Genomic DNA, 20095 nt, shown 5'->3' with positions numbered 1-20095 from the left:
TGGAGTATATCCGGACAGCCAGGAGGCTAAACTCCCGCCAGCGCCGGTGGTCATTGTTCTTCATCCGATCCAACTTTGTCCTTTCCTACCATCCTGGCTCCCACAACATCAAGCCCGATGCACTCTCCCGGATGTTTCAGAGGGATGAGGCAGCCAAGGAGGAATCTACACCCATCCTCCCAAGCCCCTGTGCCGTTAGCCCCAGCGCTTGCCCCTCCAACCATCTCTATGTCCCAGCCGGTCTGAGGTCTCAGGTCATTCAATGGGGACATGACTCCCACCTGGCCTGTCACCCTGGGGTTACATGCACCCTCCATCTGCTGTCTCAGCGGTTCTGGTGGCCGTTGATGAGGAAGGACATCCAGGATTTTGTGAAAGCCTGCCCCACTTGCAACCAGCACAAATCCCCCAGTCAGCCCCCAGCTGGGTTACTCCAGCCCCTGCCAGTACCCATGCGTCCCTGGTCCCATGTCTCCCTGGATTTTGTTACTGGTCTTCCTCCGTCGGAAGGTAATACGGTCATCCTCACCATTGTGGACTGTTTCAGTAAGATGACCCACTTTGTGTCTCTCCCTAAACTGCCAACTGCGAAGGAGACTGCCCGTGTCATCTTAGAACACGTCTTTCGACTCCACGGCCTGCCCAGGGACGTTGTGTCTGACCGGGGACTGCAGTTCTCCGCCAGTTTCTGGAAGGAATTCTGCCACCTCCTCGGGGCCACTGCCAGTCTGTCATCTGGGTTTCACCCACAGTCAAATGGCCAAACAGAGCGTATGAACCAAGAACTGGAGAAGGCACTTAGGTGTGTGGCTTCACGCAACCCCCACGCCTGGGCTCAACATCTGCTCTGGGTGGAATATGCCCACAACTCCCTCACCAGTTCTGCCACCAGACTCTCCCCTTTCCAGTGTGTCTATGGTTATCAACCACCTCTGTTCGCCAGCCAGGAGGGAGAAGCCACCTGCCCGTCTGCTCTCGCCTACGTCCGCCACTGCCGCTGCACGTGGGCCCAGGCCCGCACCGCACTCCTGAAATCCAGTACCAGCTATGCTATTGGAGCTAACCGGCGGAGGACCCCTGCACCTGTTTACCATGTCGGCCAGAAGGTATGGTTGTCTGCTCGAGACCTACCACTGCGGGTGGAGTCACGCAAATTGGCGCCTCGCTACATCGGACCCTTCCCCATACAGAAAGTCATCAGTCCAACGGCAGTTCGGCTGCTGCTGCCCAGGACCATGAAGATACATCCCACCTTCAACGTCTCCAAGCTCAAACCGGTGCACGAGAGCCCCCTAGTCCCGGTAACACCGCAGCCCCCTCCCCCACGCTTCATTGATGGTGGACCTGTCTACACGGTCCGGCGACTGCTCCGCTCGTGACGAAGGGGTAGGGGCATCCAATACTTGGTAGACTGGGAGGGTTATGGTCCTGAGGAGAGGGCATGGGTCCCTGCTGGAAGGATTCTGGATCCGGCCCTCATCGCCGACTTCCATCGACTACACCCTAACCAGCCCTCCATCCGACGGGGTCGACGTAGGGGTTCTCACCGTGCGGATCCACTTCCGGACCCTGCCTCTGCTCCAGTGTCCGAGTCTGACACTGAACCGAATCCTGGGCGGGGGCCCTTGGATGACGAGTCTTCTGACAGTGAAGATGGTGCGGAGGCTATGGACACTGACCGGTCAGAGGAATTCTGACCCTCCACCGGTATTCCCCCTCCTCCCGCCTGTCTTGGTGGATCTATGTCTAGGGACTTCTGGAGCCGTCCCTTGAGGGGGGGTTCTGTCATGGTCCTACCTGTGGTTTCCTCTCTTCAGGTAACATTCCACTCCTCTCCACTCTGTATTACCTGCCACGCCCACATGCTCCTTCCCCATCAGGCTCACCTGCTGTCAATTACCATCATTAACCCTCATTTGACTTTTAGTGGCTGTCATTGGCTGGTTCCTATCACCTGCTCCCTTCCCTGTATATATTTAAACTGCAGTCCTCCCAAGCTTCAGTGTCAGATCGTCTTTCAAGGCATCGACTCCGTCTACTCTTCAGCCCTGGTAACCTGACCCTGCATTTCTGTCCCCTTTCTCGCTACCTCACCTGTGACTGTGTTTCAGCCTGTTCCCAAACTCCTGTCTGCCGTGCTGTCCTGTCTGCCTGCTGAGAGCCTGCTCGCTGGGAGACCGCCTGAACATCAAGGGCTGTCAGCTTGCAGCCAAACTACTCTGACTATGCCTGATCCCATCTGATCTCAGAAGCTAAGCAGCGTTGGGTCTGGTTAGTACTTGAATGGGAGACCTCAGACGTCACCACCACACTCCCACCAGCCATCCCTGCCACTGAACTTCACACACATCCTCCCAACTCCCTTTCCCCTGCTATCAATAAATTCAACATTTAACTTGGGTCCTCGTCTGTTTGTCCTGACACATACATATATACACACACACACACACACACATAAATTGGTTCAAAAGTTGTTTTAATGACTCCTTTTAAAGTTCTATTAATTCCTTCATTATCAGTGGTTTCTCAAACATAGAGTACATCCATATATACGAGTTATTTTTATCTTCAGTAAAAAAAAAAGTCTTCATTCACAACTCCATCCATGTTAAATTCCTACTGAAAAAAAGTTGTGGTTTAACACAGTGTTTCTCAACCACTGGGCCACGGCCCATTAGTGGGCTGTGAATTTTTTTTCAAGTTGAAGCTAATTTTTACTCATAGTAGGGTACAATTGTTGGGTTGCCTCTGACATCACATCCGCCTCATTAAGCTACGGTCATACTACGGCTCGCGATGCTTTGCGATGGGTTATCGATGAACATGAGGCATTTTGGTCGTGATTTACATGTGAGCTTAAAGTTGTGGTCACACAACAGGCGAACACTTGACTGTCGCACCTTTGCGTCCTCGAGTCTGGCGCAGCTCGAGTGGCCGCGCACACTTGGGACCCAATCGTTATGGGAAACACCTGACGCTGATTTGAGTGCAATCAGCACGCACAGATACAGAAGCTGTTTTCATGGAGGCTTTGCGAAGCATCATCATTATCACTGTCACGTTTGTTTCTAGCCATGTTTATAACACTGTTTAAATACTCTGCTTTATGATTTGCTTTTGTAAAAAAAAACAAAAAAAAAAACACTTGGGAGACGCTCTGGACACTTACAGTAATACATTTATGTCTGAGGACTTGCAGTCAACTTGCTAACTTTCGGACTGCAGTTGTCATTGTTTCCTCGCCACCGTCGCCACAGGCTTGCTCACTGGGGATAAATTAGGGATAAATTTGGCTCATGTTTAAAGTCTTTAATTCTCTGTAAAGCTGCTTTGTGACAATGCCTGTTGTTAAAAGCGCTATACAAATAAACTTGACTTAAATATCACGCCTGGTAATAAACACTCTTCCTGCACTTAGATCCGTCTACTGCCGTCTATCTTGTAGTGTCCTGATCCTCAGATCTTTAACCCAGCCACATATAAAAAGTCATACTCCTCCATGCTCTTCCAGATTTTCATCTGTTTGTCCGTGTAGAACGATGTCTGCAGCACCAGGTAGTTTGAGATGTTGGGGAACTGAATGAATGGATAATTTTCCAACTCATAGGAAAAACCCTTCTTTGTTAGCGTATAAGGATCTAATCCCATTGAGTGGTTTCTATATCCACTTCTTTTGAGTGTACTTCCTGGTTTTAATAACTTGCTTGTTTGCTGGACACAAACATGGCAATAAGTTCTTGTGTTAATCACCCAGACTCCACTTTTGGATCATTAATCCCTTTTGACTGAGAATACCCTGCATATGGTTTGGCTTCTGGTACATCTATACAGTTTTAAATACAAAACCTACAATTAAAAACAGTTTGTTTATACTGCACTTATCTAATCCCCGGGCTCCCATTTGTCACAGGGAGTGATGTCGCATTCCATTAGTACACTTTACAATACATTATTAGATTCTAATAGAATAGATGATCCAAAATAACTGGGGATCTTTTTAATGGGCTCCGACTCGTTACAAGTATGAATAGGTGGGCCTTAAAGCAGAAAGGTTGAGAACCGCTGGTTTAACAGATATAAACAGATGTTCCATTGATATGCTTGCGTTTCTTAGTGTTGCACAATTATATGCTAGTGCACTCACAGCCCCATTTAACTCCACAAAGTTGCCATTATTGGACCAAGAAGACAAAAATGGGAACTACAGCAAGCTCCAGTAGAGGCCTATTCAGTCAGGTATCTAATAAATTTACTGAAAACAAAAGTGCATACAGTGTGTCGGTGTTGTACAGAGCCATTTCTAGTGTAAGATATGTTGCAGAGATTAGAAGAGATAAAAAATGGGGATTATGGAGTGGTTAATATCTCATCATCTGTAGCCGCTTTATCCTGTTCTACAGGGTCGCAGGCAAGCTGGAGCCTATCCCAGCTGACTACGGGCGAAAGGCGGGGTACACCCTGGACAAGTTGCCAGGTCATCACAGGGCTGACACATAGACACAGACAACCATTCACACCTACGGTCAATTTAGAGTCACCAGTTAACCTAACCTGCATGTCTTTGGACTGTGGGGGAAACCGGAGCACCCGGAGGAAACCCACGCGGACACAGGGAGAACATGCAAACTCCACACAGAAAGGCCCTCGCCGGCCACGGGGCTTGAACCCGGACCTTCTTGCTGTGAGGCAACAGCGCTAACCACTACACCACCGTGCCGCCCTGGTTAATATCTGTGCTTCAGAAATGCGTGTGCACCACAGTGACCTTGTTTCCCACATAAAGGCTGAGAAAAAGAGGAAGACTGTGTCTCTGTTTTCCACAGCCCAATTTCTTAGTATAGTTTCAGGCCTTTTTGTGGATTTTGAGATTTAGTTGGGCTAGAATTTTTGCTGAAACCTGACAGATAATGTTATTGATATTACCTTTTCTGTGTGTGCCTTGCTGTGGCATGCTGTGACAAAAGAAAGGTACATCTAAAACCACACAAAACAAGCTGCTAGACTGAATTTGGGATATCGCTAACTCTCAATTTCCTATTACATGGTTACTCCAAAAATGACCCTAACCCATAACTATTGCTGTGTTCACACTTATACCGGTACGATAGTGGTATAACTGTATCGATACAAAGTATACTGGTACAGTTTAGTGCATCTGTCCACACTAGTGAGAAATATTTGCGGTTTTCTTTCACGGTAGTTGAAATGCGCGTGCGCGAAATGTTTCCGTGGTTACCGAGTAACTTCCTTCCAAGAATATATGGCATCCGTTATTTCGAGATCTCGAGAAAACAAAACAATTATTCCGTGATCTCAAGAAAACAAAACAATTATTTCATGATCTCAGCTGGATCACTGTATCTCCGTCGGTAGAGACGAAGCCGGGCCAGTCTTCTGCGGAGGTGCCGCGGACTAATTTTGAAATTATCCCTTATTAAAAGACTTAATGCAATCTCTCCCTGTGTCAACCCCTGATCAAAATATTGCCTTATTAGGTGATCGATTATTCCAGACATTCTAATGACCAAAGTTGTGTCTATACAGAATGAGAAATAGCCCCAAAGTCAGCATATCACAAGTCTCTTTGCGCACCTGAACGAACCATTTCTCAGCTGTTTACTTGAGATCATGAAATAATTGCTTTGTTTTCTCGAGATCACGGAATAATTGTTTTGTTTTCTCGAGATCACGGAATAATTGTTTTGTAATCTCGAAATAACGGTTTTGTTTTCTCGAGATCTCGAATTAGTTGTGTTGTTTTCTCGAGATCCTGAATTAATTATGTCGTTATCTCGGGATAACAAGGTGAATAAAAAAAAAAGGATTATATGAAGGGCCTCTCTCGGCTTCCGTACGGATGAAACAATGTGTGTGTGCTTTTTGTTGTCAATGTACAGTCTGTATTTCTGGTGGTCATTTATTCAGTCGAATCGTATAAAACGCGCGAGGCAGTTGAGAAAGAAACAAACGAATCTCCGTTCTTCACTATTTTATTCAGCGAAGACATCGATTGAGGTGTGTGACTTTGCGCATGCGCATTATATTTGTATCGATACAGAACCGCTTCATCTGTCCACACTACAGCGAAGCGCTACAGTACCGATACTGTACCGGTACGAAACCCATACATTTGTGGGTTTCGTACCGATACAGTTATACCGCTACAGTACCGGTATAGTTGCTAGTGTGGACAGGTGTTGCGCTACGAAAGAAGTTTCGTATCGGTACAAAATCCCTAGTGTGGACAGGGTATAAGTCATCGCTTGTTTACCACAGAGATGGGCAACAGATCCCACTGGTCAAATGTTACTCCGATACAAGTGAAAGTTGTCTAGTCAAATTTTTACTTAAGCGTTGTTTTACAATCAGGGTACGCAAGCTAAAAATCACATTTAACACTTATTATCTTCAATATCAAAAGGCTTGACTAAATAAACTTGGTTGTTTATTGTAGCCCTGTGATAGCTCTATTTACCATGCAAAAAAAAAAAAAAATTGGTGATAACGTTATTTTTGGTGAATGTATGGCAGTATATGTCATATTTAGCAAAATTACTCATGTCATTTAGAAAAAGTGCTTTTTTGACCACAGGTAGCTCCAAAAGGGATGCACTTAAATCATTCTTTATACCATAAAACAAATATTTGGTTCCATATCATTGGAAACATAGTTAAGTTTTAATGTTGAATGCCAGTAAGTTTTCAGACTATTTTGATCAAATTAGTATGTAATTGTGTCAAAAATGTCCTCTCCGAGACAGCTAATTTTTCAATATAAAATGACATATCTAAAATGATTATTTTCATCCTAAAATGTGGTCAAGATATTGGGACATAAATATTAGAGACAACTAACACAAAGCTTACAGCCTTATATGCACTATGGAAGTAGTGGATTCTGAATTGTCAAAAAAAAAAAAATGTCCTCTCCGAGAATCACTTCATTTGTTTCTCCCAGCCCTGCTTAAAGCTACACTTAATCTTCTTTATCTTATAGCAGATTACACAAAACTACCATACACATATATCAAAAAATTACCTGAAATCTGTTCTTCAAATTGTCCTTCACTTAAAAACTGGTACAAGAACCAATTTGAATCAATTTGAATTTTGGACCCCTGTGACACAAACTTTGTACCCCGATTGTAAAACAACCCTTAAGTTAAAGTACTGAAATACCTGCTTTTAAAAATACTTAAGTATTAAAAGTATATTTTCTGTCAGCAAATTCTGTCAGCACAGTATTATTGCCACAATGCTTACAAAACCTAATGCCTCTGAAGCAACCGACTGGATTTACTGACTCGCTTGTAGAACCTGTAGAATAAACACTTGGTAGAACGTTACAAAATGAAACACAACTGAATTGACAAAAAAAAAAGAACCATTGTCATTTTCATTTTTTTTAATTGTAACACTCCTCCCCACCCCGACAAATCAGCATGGTAGTGTTCTAACACAGCTCTGGCAGTGTGTGCACACATGTATGTGTATGTTAATCAGGAAGACAGTGGAATAGCTGTAAATGCAGCTTGCTCAGAAAATAAATAAGACAATCCAACCTGATTAAAACCCAGATCCACACCTCGAGCTTAATAACTGCCCAACAGCAACACTGCTTTAAGCAAGACAAAAAAATGCAATACCATCATCTGACATCAAAACAAAAAAAATTCCAACAATTTTTTGTGACTAACTAGTACAATACTGTCCATCTCACAGGTCTCACATGCATGTGTGTGTGTGTGTGTGTGTGTGCGCGTGCACACAAGTGTATGTATTCATGCACATATGAATCTGCCTGTGGAATCGTGGTAGTTTAACATTAAGCTAGCTAGTCAGTGAAGCTCCACCTGACATGCTAGCAGATTCTTTTCAAACTTAAAATCATATTGGGTATCTAACGTTACTAGAAAAGAAAGATTTCTACATTTTGTTTATTTGGCAAGATTATGCTAAAGCACTTCTGAAAGGACTTCAGATAAGTTAGCGTTATTCATGTTAGCATAACTCTGTTTTTACATGCTAACTAACAGTGTCCAAGTTAACTAGCTATGTGTTAATGTTAGCTGTGGACAAGGCTACGGCAACTTGGTGGGCAAATCCATAGAAAGTCATTTGACTAACCAGACCTCATAGCTATTGCAACATTATCGCTAGTTCTAAAAGCAAAGACAACTTCATTGCAAGCTTTCTCTTGGAACAAAACATTTACATACCTCAATATTCTTCCGCAGGTCGGACGGCGAGTTTTTGGAGGCCGTGATGCGCTCCGTTTTAGGCAAACAAAGCAAACATTTAAAACGAAACAACTCTTTATTCCTTTCAGAAAACTGAAACATGGGTTCTAGCTATAGCCATGAGTCCGTGCATTCCCCAGAAGAACTGCCTCCTTCCATTCTGCCATCAACTGATTGTGTTAAATAATGCTGCTGAGAAATAATTGAGTTTGATTTTATACAGTCTATGGCATACATGTCAACCTTTGGTCAATCAAACCTGTATAACCAACCTCCAAAATCCATATTTCCCTTATAAAATCCTTATAAGATGCAAATTAAAATAATTTACCTAAAATTTGAATGATAATTAAGAATGATATATCCAAGTTACTTTTTATTCAATATTAATAACAATAAACCTTCAGAATGAATACAAAGCTCCAATGTTTGACAAAAACACAAAGTATCACTCTAATGTTCTGAATTGTACTCCATGACAGCTTTTTTAGCGCTCTGCACCAATACCTCACTAGGCTGCATGTCACAGCAAGTGTCTGTGTTGATCTTGCTGGAGTGCCCATTCAGAATCTTTTCAGTCGCGAGTGAAAGTCGCTCAGGTGGAAATACGCGTTTCAAGCAAAATGTTACTTCCCGGTTGGCGGGATTCTCGCAATGCGGTGTGCACATGATCAGAAGTGGAACGAAGTCTCGCTACCACAAGATAACGCGCGATTTCATAAGACTCTTTACTGGCTGTCTGTGGTGTACAGTACGTTTGTAAATGTTATGCGCTCTTTTATCATCATGGGAATTGATTATAGCTCTAAATAAATATTGAAGCTTTTTTTTAAAGAATCCATATAACTTTATTTGTACGCCTGTATACTACGTTTATTGAATCAAATCCGTATAAAATATGGACATTCCGTATAGGTTGACATGTATGCTATGGACGTGACGTGACCCTAGTGATTACTAATCGGCTGTCTCAGTGTCACCTGTGAAAAAAACAATCATGTTTTAGAAAAGAAAAAACATCCACTTTCAAGGATGCGTCATAGTAACGCGTAACAAGAACCTTGATAGAAACGTAGTGGAGTGAAAAGTATGATATTAGTCTTTCAAATGTAGTGAAGTTAAAGTCATAAGTTGCCAAAAATTTAATACTCAAGTACAGATACTCAAAAAGTGTACTTAAGTACAGTACTCAAGTAAATTACTTTGTTACTGTCCACCTCTGGTTTACTGCAATGCATTATGGGCGATACCAGGGTCAGCTCCGCCATAGTGTTTACTTTGGCCTTTGTTAAACACTGCATTGTTCTGTCTAACCAGTTTTAACCATGCCACCTAAAGTGAATTGTTGTGTGCCTTACTGTGTCTCCACAACAAAGAGAACACCGAATTTAAGCTTTTATCAGCTGCCCATCGAGAAGAAGAGAAGAAAGAAATGGATAAGTTTAATCTGCAATGAAAACCTTTGAACTGAATCGAAATGGACAAGTGTTTGTAGCTTACATTTCTCTGGTGGGAAAAAGACGGACTTAAACTGTGACCCAGCAATATTTTCATGGTCTGCGGAACGGCCTTCGCTTATAGATTATAACAATCGACACTGTTCATCGTCTGAAACTAGCGATATTCCAAAGCCTGTAAAACAAAGAAGCATTCTTCGGCCTTTGCCTCTCAACGTACCAAAGCACTCGGCAGCCGAACGAGCCTGTCGGACCGATAAAACTCCCAAACCACGAAGGGTTCTCTTTTGGGTGTGTGTAATTTTCAGTGTACCTCACTAGTGGCATTTATTGAAGAAAATGCATTTATACTGAACATGACACGCCAGATCAGCGGGTTTCCAAAGATTTTTTTTTTGTGATGTTTCCTGATATGAAGTTTTATTTAACTAATCACTCATTTATAAATGTTTTGATGCTGTTCATCTGGGCCCGGGATTAGACTTAAGTCAACAGTTGATTTTTCATAATAGTTTCCCTTACTACATCTGTAACTTTCATTGCGCTGGATCAAGATTAAGTACAAGGCGAAGATTTCATTAGAACAAAGCGTCTTAGAAAATGGTAAGGAATAACTGAAGATTAAAAGAAATAAATTTAGACTTAAGTCCAAGATTGCTTCGTGATCCAATATACGTCCTCAGAAATAAGACATTCTGAGATTTGATGTTGTTGTTGTACAGTGTGGTACACTCGGTCTTGACTCTTACCTTCTCACCAAGCTTGATTTGGATTCTGATTTTCCTGCTGTAAACCCTCAACATGTTATCCACCTCTTTAAATCATCAATTTCATTGTCTTCCACGACAGAGCACGGCAAGATCGCTCCTCTCACATCGCTCTCACGTCAGATTAATCTGACAGACGTCATATCACTCAACTACCAACCCCAGCTATCCCCCACAATGCATTACGGTAAACAAGTGATGACGTAGTTATGCTTGGGGGTTATTCACTGGACAGTGCCCTGTAGCACAAGTCAAATGTCATCACACCATATCTATATACTATATTTTGACTTATTCTTGTTTGAGGTTGTGTCATTGTTAATGTTGTCCTGCCCTATCAGAGTGTAGGTCATAAGCTTTGTCTAGAGTTGCCATCAGACAGCTCCCACGTTTGATAGTGACCTTGAGGATCACGGATTTCTTCTCACCTCTTTTAAAAAAAAAAAGGGACCATGTAAATCCCTACATTATTTGAAATTGCCCCTAGATTTGAATGAGTGTGTTTGCATCGTGCCCTGGACCATGAACCTGTTATGGGTGGTGAGATGTGGTGACTAGGATCCAAGAGCAGAACAATAACAAGTAATCCCAATTAAAAAAAAAGGTGATTTAATAGAAGCAAAAAGTTAACAAACGAAAAATAGCAAAAATAGCCCAGACAAAAAGCGAGGCAGGCAAGGACAAAAAACACTAGCACAAAGAACATGAAAAATAGTCCAGACAAAAAACTTGAGACAAAAACGTAGCACAACAAACATGAAAAAAGACAAAAACGTAGTGCAAAAAACTGTGACAAGAAACAGGCAAAACAGAGAGCAAAATCCAAGAAGCAATAATGGCGCAGAGACGACATGAAAAACCAACGAGACGTTCTGGCAAAGTCCCCTCTGAGAACGGCCTTTTTATACACAGCAGAGCAAACCAGGAAGTGAATGCCGGCAAGATGGAAGTCCCGTCCCGGATCCGGATTAGCGCTGAACTGGGAGATAATAAATTTCCAGAGTGGAAGTCCGGGGTGGAGCATGACAGAACCGGTGTCCCATCCAGCATGTATTCCCATCTTTTGTTTGTGTACACCCTGGTCCAGGGCGGCACGGTGGTGTAGTGGTTAGTGCTGTCGCCTCACAGCAAGAAGGTCCTGGGTTTGAGCCCCGGGGCCGGCGAGGGCCTTTCTGTGTGGAGTTTGCATGTTCTCCCCGTGTCCGCGTGGGTTTCCCCCACAGTCCAAAGACATGCAGGTTAGGTTAACTGGTGACTCTAAATTGACCATAGGTGTGAGTGTGAATGGTTGTCTGTGTCTATGTGTCAGCCCTGTGATGACCTGGCGACTTGTCCAGGGTGTACCCTGCCTTTCACCCGTAGTCAGCTGGGATAGGCTCCAGCTTGCCTGCGACCCTGTAGAAGGATAAAGCGGCTAGAGATAACGAGATGAGAATGAGACACCCTGGTCCAGTATTAATCCTGTCTATTTATTAGGTTTGGAGCCTAGTTTAATCAATCAGCTGATCAGCGCATGATTTTTTTTTTTTTTACGTCTATCGACTCTGATTTTTTTTCTGCCTCGTTCAATAAACCCTGCACTTCCAGTACATTCAAACCCTGGCTGCGCTTAACATATTTAAGGGTCATTGCAAGACTGTGATCCTATTTAGCCCCTGTAATTCTTTTTAAAAACAAACCCTTTATTCACAATTTTGAATCCATTCAGAAATATGTTAACCCATCTGAGGAACAATAGCTCATTTTTTTTGCAAGGTTTCACGACACACCATGGCTGCATTTTGCTCTTAAATAGTTAACGGAGACAAAAGAAATCATTTTTTTTGTATAAAGTTAGCAAATACACACAATGTGATTTTTGAAAAAGGTGACCTCATGGACAAATATCAAAATATACTTGAAAATAAAGACAAAAGGTTGAGAGAATCTAATTTTCTTATTCCTGTGATCTGCAAGAACATCAGCCTGTGTAACTTCCTGTTGAGCATGGGACTTGAAATGTGTTCAGGTAACAGGATTGAATGAATGTTGTGGGACACTAAAATGCATCTATACGGTAACAGTGTTGTAGTCAAGTCACTAAGGCTACATCCACACGACAACGGCAACAAGATTTTTTTTTTAGCGGGTAAAAAAAATATTGCGTCCACATGGGCAACGGATCAGTAAAATATCAGGTACATATGGCAACGCAATGCTTGCTGAAAACGATGCAATACACATGCCACACCTCTACGTGCGCTGTAAGACGGTCCCATTGGAGACACCAGAACAATAGAAGAAGTAGGACGCATGCGCATAAACCCCTTCTTCTACCCGGCGTGAAGCACTCACAGGAACAAACACACAACAACAAGAAGAAGATGGCTGCGACTACGCGAGGAAATCGTGCCTTCTGTGTGTACAAATTACTTTTATTAGTGTGCATAGTTTTATATAACTTAATTTTCTTATTGTGTGTGACCATTTTGAAAAGCATTTTTATATAATTTATATAACTTTTTATATTGTGTGTGAACATTTTGAAAAGCAGTCTTATCCAATAAAAAAAAGAAATTCAAGAAATGGTTCAGTTACTTGTTTATTTAAAAGAAAAGCTGTATACAAAAGTGAATGCAATGCAGTGGTTCATACAAAACAGTCTGTTGAAGGGTCTTCTGACCCTTTTCCCCTCTGCCTCCATTATGGACCCTTTTCACGTGACGTCACGACAAATGTGGCCGCCATTTTGGACATGTACTACCAGTAGTTTACCACAGCCAACATTGAGGAACGGCAGCAAAGAAAGTGTTTATTTTCAGCAAGACTTCCATCATGCCACTATATTGTTGTGCACCTGGATGTAGTAACCATCAACAAACAAAGCAAGGGTTATCATTTTATCGGATCCCGGTAGATGCTGACCGACGGAGAAGATGGATAGTGGCATACCAACGCTTGTGTAGTGACCACTTTGTTGGAGGTAAGACGAATAAAATTAGCCAGAAAAGGCATTACATTGCTGTTAACATTCCATTCTAGTTTACTGTAATTATGATCTGGCAGCTATTTACACCGGATCCAGTGTAAATAGCTGCCGGAGCCAACGTCCGAGGTTCCGGAGCCCGCTAGCTCGCGGCCGGCCGGAGCGCTCTCCGGCAAGCTCGGACGTTGGCTCCAGCAGCTATTTACACTGGATCCGGTGTAAATAGCTGCCAGATCATAATTACAGTAAACTAGTAAATACAGTTTTCTGCATCTCGCTCCTTTTCTTTTATGTTTGTCGCCTTCCTCGCATTCAAACCGATTCGAGCCGAAGTCCACTACATGTCCAAAATGGCGGTCGCGTTTACGAAGGTCACGTGACTGAAAAGGGTCTATAGTCAGGTAACTGTTGCTTTGTGTGGAAGGCTGTACTTTCTGTTCATCAAAGCAGGTGTAAATTGTCTGTCTGGCAGGTCAGTCAGGTTAATGTGTAAACAATTTCAAAAGATTCTTATCCAATAATAAAGATTCTTATCCATTGTTGCTGTTGTTGTTACGAATGATGCGCGCGAGAGTGCTGCTTGTTCTAGTCATGTGGTTGTGACGTCATCGTAAACAAATCCGTTCTACTCATCCAGACAACTTCGCAACGGCACCGTTGCCAGATTTTTCCACTCTGGAACCCGTTCTCAAAAAATATCGTTTTGGGGCACCCAAAACGCCGGTGCCGTGTGGACGCCAGGCCGAAACGATAAAAAATTTTATCAGATTCACCTGAATCCATTGCCGTGTGGACAGGGCCTCAACCTCAAGTCCGAGTCCAAGCTCGAGTCCCCAGTGTTCAAGTCTGAGTTAAGTCAAAGTCATTAAAGAAAATTTCGAGTCGAGTCCAAGAACAAGACTTCATCCGCACCATTTGACGGTGGCTGTTGCTGCCTTTATGTGAAAGCGTCTCTGCTACTGTGTCGGACTGACGTTCCTGCTCGACTGCCCCATTTTAGTTAACGGGCTACAGATAAAAAGCTTGTTCATTGCTCAGCAAGCCCCGCCCACTATCAACAGGGCAAATAACATGAGAGAGGGTAACACTAGCTAGATCATCGCTCAGCAAGCAAGCCCCGCCCACTATCAACAGAACAATGAACATAGTGTGTCACTTCCTTCTCTGGGTGGAGTCTTACCAAATGATGATTGAAGTTCGAGGTCGTCCCCATCATCTCCTCGATAGTTCTTCTACATATGGAACACACAGCAGTGCATTTTTTTCCCACTGCACGAGAAGTCTGTATAAGCAAAGCGAATGATCCTGTATAAGCAAAGGGAACAATCCTCCAGGGATTTTAGCGCCATTAATGTTAAGTTTGTTCCTGAACATGACATATGAACAGGTGAATGTGCATTCTCTTGCACGAAATTAATATAAAAATTAATGTAGATATAAATATCTTATGACAAATTATTATTGCATGTTACAAAAAAAAAGAAAAAATCTGAGTCCTTGTCTCCAATTTACAAGTCTGAATGCAGTTAATGCACGAGTCCGAGTCATCAGTGCTCAAGTCCAAGTCAAGTCACGAGTTCTTAAAATTAGGGTACGAGTCGGACTCGATTATTACAAGCCTGATATATAATGGATGACTCATGGAAAAGGATGTTTCAAGCATTGTGTGTTAAATGGAGCCACATGTTAATGTGAAACAATATGGTTCTTGAATATGTCTGTGAAGGTTCTCAGTCACAGGTCATTGTAAACCGTAGGTGCTAAAGAAGGCAACTGGACTTGCTTGAAATCCTTGAAGACGCTTCACCTCTCATCCGAAAGGCTTCTTCAGTTCTGTCTGACTAGTGGGGAGTTCCAGGTATTTATCCTGTAGTGGACCAAAAGCAACCCTAAGGCTACATCCACACGACAACGGCAACGAGATGTTATTTTAAAAAAATATCGCGTCCATATGGGCAACGATCAGTAAAATATCAGGTCCATATGGCAACGCAACGCTTGCTGAAAACGATGCAATACACATGCCACACCTCTAGGGGCACTGTAAGACGGTCCCTTCGGAGACACCAGAACAATAGAAGAAGTAAGGACGCATGCGCATAAACTATTATGCGCAAGACTTCATATTAGCCACAAAGTCAGAAAAATCTGTTCGTAAAATTACATTATAATGACCAAATACAATGAAAAGTATTTTTCCAGTCTCACCTGTGAAAGGTAATCCCATGTGATCTCGTTTGGACGGTAAACCTGTTGGTACAGTTAAATGCAGCACATGAATGAGGCATCTTTATTCTCCGCTTTGACCCATCCAATATGGCGGCGAGGATGACGTATGATTCTATGCGGAAGGCGGCGTCTTTAATGGTCCGGAATAAATTGAATGCTACACGTTGATGGATTAATTTGTTCTTCTACGCCCTTTTTGAGGAATGTATTGTAAGACTTAAACCAACATCTGAAGAGGTGAGATCGCTCCTTTTTTTTCCCTATTTTTGCTGGCAGGATTGACTCTCACACTCTCTCTCTCTCTCTCTCTCTCTCTCTCTCTCTCTCTCTCTCACTTTGCACCATTACACAATAAATATTCACAGTGAAAATATTTTGTAAGCGCGTTTCATGAACCAAGTTATAGGATTTGTTGACAACTCGCATCGAGTTCGTTACACTTCTACCCGGCGTGAAGCACTGACAGTCATGTGGTTGTGACGTCATCGTAAAGAAATCTGTTCTACTCATCCAGACGACTTCGCAACGGCAACGTTGCCAGATCTTTCCACTCTGGAACCCGTTCTCAAAAGATTGCGTTTTGGGGCACCCAAAACGCCGGTGCCGTGTGGACGCCAGGCCAAAACGATAAACAATTGTATCGGATTCACCTGAATCCGTTGCCGTGTGGACAGGGCCTAAGGAGAGTCGTTGAGGCCCTGTCCACACGGCAACGGATTCAGGTGAATCCGATAAAATTGTTTATCGTTTCGGCCTGGTGTCCACACGGCACCAGCGTTTTGGGTGCCTCAAAACGAAATCTTTTGAAAACGGGTTCCAGAGTGGAAAGATCTGGCAACGGCGCCGTTGTGAAGTCGTCTGGATGAGCAGAACGGATTTGTTTACGATGACATCACAACCACATGTGCTTCACGCCGGGTAGAAGTGTAACGAACTCGATGCAAGTTGTCAACAAATCCTATAACTTGGTTCATGAAACGCGCTTACAAAATATTTTCACTGTGAATATTTATTGTGTAATGATGCAAAGTGAGAGAGAGAGAGAGAGAGAATAGCCCTTAGGGCAGAGTCAATCCCGCCAGCAAAAATAGGTAAAAAAAGGAGCGATCTCACCTCTTCAGATGTTGGTTTAAGTCCTACAATACATTCCTCAAAAAGGGCGTAGAAGAACAAATTAATCCATCAACGTGTAGCATTCAATTTATTCCGGACCATTAAAGATGCCGCCTTCCGTGTAGAATCATACGTCATCCTCGCCGCCATATTGGATGGGTCAAAGCGGAGAATAAAGATGCCTCATTCGTGTGCTGCGTTTAACTGTACCAACAGGTTTGCCGTCCAAATGAGATCACATGGGATTACCTTTCACAGGTGAGACTGGAAAAATACTTTTCATTGTATTTGGCCATTATAATGTAATTTTACGAACAGATTTTTCAGACTTTGTGGCTAATATGAAGTCTCGCGCATAATAGTTTATGCGCATGCGTCCTTACTTCTTCTATTGTTCTGGTGTCTCCGAAGGGACCGTCTTACAGCGCCCCTAGAAGTGTGGCATGTGTATTGCATCATTTTCAGCAAGTGTTGCGTTGCCATATGGACCTGATATTTTACTGATCCGTTGCCCATGTGGACGCGATATTTTTTTTAATAACATCTCGTTGCCGTTGTCGTGTGGATGTAGCCTCATCCTGTAGGGTTACTGGAGGCCGGGTGTGAATGGTGTTAGCAGCCTAGAGGGTCGTTAGGGTGATCTGTGAGCTGTTGGCGCGCTCTGCCATCATGTGAGTCGTTGAGTCTTGGTGTGGATGTACCATATGGTTTTTGAAGTAGTTAAAAATGCAGTTTTGTGTATGCTGTGTTAACTTTACATATATATTTGTAAATGAAATAAAGACATGCTTCTCATGATGTACTTGCAACATCCAGTTCAGTTCGAGTAAATTTGGATCTGTAGTACATTGGTTTGTTCGTTTCTATGGACTGATGCATGAGTTGATGTGTGTGTTAGTGACTTTTCTGTCTCTGTGATTATACTCATGTTTACAAAGACTGCTTGTGCACAAGGAACAAGGAAGACAATAAAATTGTTCATGTTTCGCTCCATATGCAAATCTTCAATAAACAGAACTGTACAGTACTCTTATTATTCATTCATGGCGGTTTTGCTCTTTCGGTTTTTGCTGTAATATCCTCACATGTTATTGCTAAATCGGCTGAAGTTCACCCTGTAATACAATATAATCATTCTCTTAGTGGAATAGTGTCAGGTGTTTGACAAGGTCAGTTATATTGTACGATATTCTATAGTGTAATAAAATTTCACTTTCAAATCAGCAAATTAGTCATGATTCACAGAATACTCAGTCGACCTAAAGATATAATTCAGAATAACTAATTTAAAAAAAAAAAGCAAAATGAGATTTAGGATAAAGATAAACAGACACACAGACCATAGAGCTTAAATGTAGACTGCCTTTCAGATTAGGTCATAAAAAAATTTTCCCCAACACCTAATTATTTTTGTTTAGTGGACTGAAAGCTACTCAATTTGAATCACAGACTTCCAATTTTATTCGTTTTTTTAAAAATAGAACAATTAATGAATTTAAGGCCACGTAGCCCGAAATTCTCCGCTATTTTTTCTTGCTTCACCATGACCCGATACAAGATACCACGTCATCAGGGATGAGAGTTTTCTGCTTTTCGGCAGATTTCCGCTTTTTCTGAGTAAAAATCGACCTTTTTATATTATGCCAAATCCGTTGAGTTTTTTTTTTCATTTATTGAGGGGGGTTGGGGTATGTTCCTTCGTGATACTCAAGCGTAATTCATTCCTACGATGATGTTACATGTTTATATTTTCTCCATCTTTAGTCTCACTAAGGCTACATCCACATGACAACGGCAACGAGATTTTATTAAAAATATCACGTCCACATGGGCAACGGATCAGTAAAATATCAGGTACATATGGCAACGCAACGCTTGCTGAAAATGATGCAATACACATGCCACACCTCTACGTGCGCTGTAAGACGGTCCCATCGGAGACACCAGAACAATAGAAGAAGTAGGACGCATGCGCATAAACCCCTTCTACCCGGCATGAAGCACTCACAGGAACAAACACACAACAACAAGAAGAAGATGGCTGCGACTACGTGAGGAAATCGTGCCTTCTGTGTGTACAAATTAGTTTTATTAGTGTGCATAGTTTTATATAACTTAATTTTCTTATTGTGTGTGAACATTTTGAAAAGCAGTCTTATCCAATAAAAAAAAGAAATTCAAGAAATGGTTCAGTTACTTGTTTATTTAAAAGAAAAGCTGTATACAAAAGTGAATGCAATGCAGTGGTTCATACAAAACAGCGAGAGTGCTGCTTGTTTTAGTCATGTGGTTGTGACGTCATCGTAAACAAATCCGTTCTACTCATCCAGATGACTTCGCAATGGCGCCGTTGCCAGATTTTTCCACTCTGGAACCCGTTCTTGTTTTGGGGCACCCAAAACACCGGTGCCGTGTGGACGCCAGACCGAAACGATAAACAATTTTATCAGATTCACCTGAATCCGTTGCCGTGTGGACAGCCTCTAAGTCTCGTGGTAGAATACATGTTATCTACAATGTAATTGGCCAAAACATCGATGGCGAGAACATGATAGCCAATCATAACAGTTCTTACAAAAGAGAGGACTGACAAGTTCTTGTCTTTGGCCAAAAAGCTGAAGAAGAAGTCGAAATGATCAAATGAAAATGAGAAGTGACTGTGAACTATAAATAATTGTATAAAGTGTACATAGACATTATCCCATACACTTAGCATTCGTTTGATTTAATACATTGAACATGTATATGATAGATAGTCAGTAAATCTGAATTAATGCTGACAGTTTTGAAAACTTAAATATTTCCGAAGACTTTTTGAAGAAATCATATGCAACTAATGAGGACATAGGGAGAAAAGGTCAGTCACCCTGAGAAATTTTATTTAATATATGAACATTTTGATAATTAATAGAACTTAAGTTTAATGTGAATTTAGTTTGTCATTTTTGTTGATCATGAATTATAACCATACCCTTGAATGTAGAATGTGATTTTATTTTGAATTCAAACAATACTCCTGTTGATTTGAAACATATTTTCATGTAAATATATAAAAAAAGACAACAGGTATTTTTTTATCTACTACAGCTCAGATTGCAGGAAAAGTGGTTTGTAAGGCCTTATTTTTCAAAATTTTCCTGGGGGGAAACCTGCACATGTACACACACACACACACGGACTTCCTCTGTCTGCTTGACTTTGCAAAGCGAGCAATTTCTTGCACCTTATTTGTTTTAATCCCCTCAAATTAAATAACTTCCCAGCCACAGAATGGCCAGTTTTTTTTTAGATATTACAGAAATAAACATATATCACAATGATCCA

Source organism: Neoarius graeffei, chromosome 11 (assembly GCF_027579695.1).
Source record: "Neoarius graeffei isolate fNeoGra1 chromosome 11, fNeoGra1.pri, whole genome shotgun sequence".
NCBI lineage: Eukaryota > Metazoa > Chordata > Actinopteri > Siluriformes > Ariidae > Neoarius > Neoarius graeffei.
The sequence above is the reverse complement of the archived record's forward strand: the minus strand, read 5'-3'. Positions refer to the sequence as shown.